This window comes from Trachymyrmex septentrionalis, unplaced genomic scaffold (assembly GCF_001594115.1).
Source record: "Trachymyrmex septentrionalis isolate Tsep2-gDNA-1 unplaced genomic scaffold, Tsep1.0 scaffold17, whole genome shotgun sequence".
Lineage (NCBI taxonomy): Eukaryota > Metazoa > Arthropoda > Insecta > Hymenoptera > Formicidae > Trachymyrmex > Trachymyrmex septentrionalis.
The window spans coordinates 499,373-504,397 of NW_017304864.1; positions in this window are offsets into that span (position 1 = coordinate 499,373).

Here is a 5,025-nt window from a genome sequence, read left to right on the forward strand (position 1 = left end):
GAATAAAACATTATACTGCAGTTTTTGAACTTTCAGTAGATTAGTAGTTCCATTGGAATGTTTCTTCTTGTCTGTGTGTGTATGTGTGTGTCTTCCATCTCTCGATGCTTTTTTCGACACATGATGAAAGAGAGTACGTGCAGGCGAAAAATGAAACAATTTTGACCCCCGGCGAAACGATTTCTCGAGTCTCCCTCGAATCAGCCCGCGTAATTGCATGCACGCGGCCGTCTCGTGTAAGCCGATGCACCGCGTGGGCGATACAGCCCCACGATGCGCCGGAACGTCGGACGGATCCGTTACTGGGCGGAGACAGGAGGAGTAGGAAAACATATTTTCGATTTTCCAATAAATCTCAATTTGAGCGTATGCGCGCGCATAACCGCGCATTTCATTTGCCAAAGCAATTTCATAATGACGCTTGAAAACGATGATTGCCCGGAGATCGGCTCTCTCGTTCTGCCTCGCTCTTCATGTATTGCCTTTGCCGAGAGATAATACGTATAAGTAGAGCGACTTTAAGCCGGAGCATTACTGTTCACGTTGAAATAACAGTGATTACGTTGACCGTGATATAAACTCGCAACGCCTATCACGATCGAATAGTGAGAAGTAAAAAGATATTGTTGAACACGGATATTATACCTCCAAATACATATAGTATATTTAATTGTAATTATGATAAAGATATAAAAATTGTTTTTCAGATAAATATTGTTCGGGAAATAATTTATGAAGTACGTCAGCTTAGAATTTAGATATGGAAAATACCTAAACTTAACATATTTTATTTTTTATTTAACTTTTTATTAACTTTATTTGGGATAATTGAAGCTTATGATAATTCATATTGGCATTATACTTTGCCTAGTTAAAGAAATAATGAAAAGAAATAAGGAAAAGGTATCCCTCTATTATATATGCAGCGCATATCAAGCTTTATATCGATTTTTAATCTCCGGTAATTGAGTTGCATATCTTCTCGTTATCGCATCTCGATCGGTCGAGAACTTCGATAACTCGTTACACGACATTTGATCGCATTAATGTACAAGTAGGTAGTAGCCGATATCCACTAAGGAATATTGATTTTCATACTTTAATATGACATGCAGAAAGTACGAAGTACGAGGGAGTCGTTCGGCACGCAAATCTCAAATGTACGTAATAAACATAACGTGTATCCAGTATACTCGGACTAATGTGATACAATTTATCAAAACAATTTTTTTTCTACGGAAGACATAACTCGTGTGATAAACCCTATGAATTATAGAGAAACTATTTGCGCTGTTGCTAACCTCTCATATTTTATACTTACTACGTGAATTATAACAAATAGCTGTTCACTCAAAATAAATCACATTCTATTATAATACTATATCTTACGTAATATCTTTAACGGCGCGTGTCCAAAGATAAGATTTAATCTTACAGTTCTGCCAAAAGAGCGATAAGTAAATTTTTATTTAAAGTAACACTTCCGTGATTTTAATGCAAACAAATTGAAAGAAAAGTTCTTCCTACAAAAAAATTAGAATAATTGGATCTATTAGTTTTTTCTTTTTTAAAAATTTACTGTTTTATTTTTAAAATATGATAATTTATATGGTAAGAATATTTGATGATTAAGCAAGTATTTCACTTCACTTTAAAAACACTTTTTGAGTCTCTTAAATTTTTATTATTTCGACGTTATATAATTATTTTTGAAAGAGAGATTAGTTACAGTCTTTTATCAAACGAATGCAGATAAGACGCGAATCGTAATGATGCTTTTATCTATATGGCGTGACGCGTGCTAATTTGTTAATGGGACATCCTGGCTCGCGTATATCGAGCGATTTTTTTAATCACTTTTCACCGCACTGATATACGCTATTGTTAGAACAACCTTCAGAAGAATGGCCACCACTTCGGTCAGTGCATGGCATTATCGAAACACACTAAAAAAATTGCTATCGATAATTAACGTCTCGTATTTGAAAAAAATATTAATATATATACTTGATCGTGGCCAATTCATAAATCCACTTAAACATAGTCAATGTAGTATATTTAAATATCCGCTTAACGAATGCGCGCTTATCGAATGCATGTCAACGTCAATTGCATACAATTTAACTTTTAAATTCATCGCGGTGCTCGTTGGCAACAAAATAATTAAATCAACTATCATAACAATAACGCATCCAGCAGAAAAAAGTCCAATAAAAGTAATATTGAAAATGTAAGATGAAAATAATATACAAAAAATAAACTTAAAAATATAAAAATAAATAAACTTAATAAACATACGTACATAAACTTTTTTTTTTCAAAATTTTTTAGCATTGCAACATATTCTTTTTTATATTAATATAGAATTGAATAAAATCAGTTGAATCAATTTGAATAAAAGCAACATATTCGTATAAGTAGGTATACAATAAATATACATGAAAGAAAAGGTTAACTGAATATGGAATTTTTAATTGGTTGCAGTCAATTAAAACGTTACGCCATATTTTACCATCTAATTTGCTGCAACAGCCAATCTTTTTTTTCAGTGTATGAACAAGAAAATCTTTTTCCCTGGAAGATACCATATATTTTTGCAGAAAAGTCGAAAAGCGTTCGAAAAAACAATAATGAGTATTTATATAAAAGAAATAAATATGTTTTTATGTTAAAATTGAAAAATAAGCTTTTCGAATTGTTTAATTAGATATTACACATATCTTAATGTATATACAGACATTACTACATCTTTCTTATGAAGAAAGATAAAAGTTCTATATTTTTATAAAGCGTAGAATTTCCGAAATATTTTTAATTTAAAATAATTATAATTAATATTTGTATAATGAATTATATGCAAAAACCATTTACGCATATTCTTAAAAACTTCTTATTGTGTACTTCATGATTCTGCGAAATAAGTTTATTTCAAAGACACAAGATAATGTCGGGAGGCACGTCTGCAAAACAGAGAAATGCAATAATATAAACATCTCAAATGATAATCCGCAGATGCGAGCGGTCCATTCAGCTGCTCGTTTACATAAAACAGACACAGTTGAACCTTTCTTCATTTAAGGTTCTAACTAAACTTACAGCTAATCTTGACACTGCCAATGCACGAGCATAATCGTTGCTGCGTCATTAAAACAAAATCCATTCTACAGGATGCTGCAAATTCTAATTTATTACACTAGCGTCTAATTATTCTCACATTATCAAGATAAAAGAATTAAAAGAGTTAAGAAATTTGCAATTTCGAACGAGCTCTGATTTTAAACGTAATTGTATTGATTTCTCTTGCTGATTGATTACTATTCATTCGCGATTTTAACGTGCAAAACTCATGGTTATTATATATTTATTGCAATATTTATAAACTCCAACGAGAATTAAACAATATTTCATATTAAAAATGACGAAATTACGAACACACGGTTAAAGCGTGAATTTCTAAATGCCGGTACGTGATGAATTAATTTATAGGCCGGAAGATTCCAGAGATGACTGAACGCACAGTCATTTATGCTAAATGAATCTATGGACTCGAGCTCGATATTCTGCGAACAGTCGCATACATTCTACATATTCATCACGCATTGTATATATCCATATATACATGTTTCTCTGTATGATGTGGCAATAACACTCGAGAAAAAATGAAAGCAAGATAACATTTAATTTAAGAGCAATAAAAATAGGAATAGAAACGAAATTTATATTTATGTTTGACACAGCCAGAGGATGATGGCCAAACTCGTGTCTCTTAATTAAAAATAGAATCGACCGGAAGACTACGCGTTAATTTCCGCGTGATTTTGTAGCATCCGGTACAGCATGCGGTACTGCGGCGCGCGGTTTCTAACATGCGCAGAGTGCAACGCTTTGCCGCAAGGTTTCAGTCGATTACATACAACAAGTACTCATCTCAATTGGCGATTACGGGCTCATAAATCCATTTTGAGACCAAGTTGAACGAGCATCAAAAGAGCGCTCATCCTCGCAATCGCCCTTCCTCGACCTCGGCTACATTACGCCTTAATCCGCGCCTCCGTGGCTGCGCGTGCATTCTTTGAACCGTGCACGGGTCCAGGCTCTCCATACGCGTGTATGTACATACGCACATACGGCTAATGTGGAAATTTCAATATCGATTTATCGTCCCACTTCGACACGCCTCGTAGATCCGCGATACAATTAACAAGCGATCGCCACGTCGAATTTCCGGTCGCCTTTTTCGCGCGCCCTTTTTTTGCTCCCGTTGATCGGCCAGGCGGATTCGATTTAACAATACGAGGAAGTATTTAGCGAGATACCAGTGTAAAAATGGGTGTTTGCATTTAATTGAGTCTGCTTGTGCATAAAAAAATGAGCACGTCTCGTACTCGCGAAATGTGATGCAAAGTATTAAAGTTTTCTAAAGTAGGTATTTGCGTAAGAAAAAATACAAATTAATTTGTTTTTTGTTTTTTTTTTTTCAAATATTGACATAATGTAAATTGCCTCCATTTTCGGAAATGTTATAAAGTTTCAAGTCTGTTGCGTGCGCTTGTGGATCGTTTTTCAGCATGATTTTGATCGTCTCCCTTTTATAATGAAGCGCGATACGCGCTTTTTGTCGGCAAGATCCAAGAAATTTCATGAACGCGTTTTACCTTCGGCGTGTGAGGTCTAATTCCGTTTTGCTCTTTTTTTTCGAGGGGGACTTCCTGTTTCCATGAACCAATCTTGACTCAGTACGTTAATCGATGCTTTTCAAATAATCGCCTGCACAGGAAATCGTCGGCTAATGAAGATTTTTCAGCGTTTTTTTTTCGAACTTACTCATCGTCGTAAAGATTTACGGAAGTAACTGCGAGATGAACTTAATGGTACATTCCTGTCATGAAAAGAATAAAAATGCGCTTAAAATTAAATAAAAAGTACTATATGATAGACAAATTAAGTGATTGCTTTACAAGTTAAACCAAACAAAGCGAACAATTACATAATTTAGAAATATAATATACTATTATATATATATAT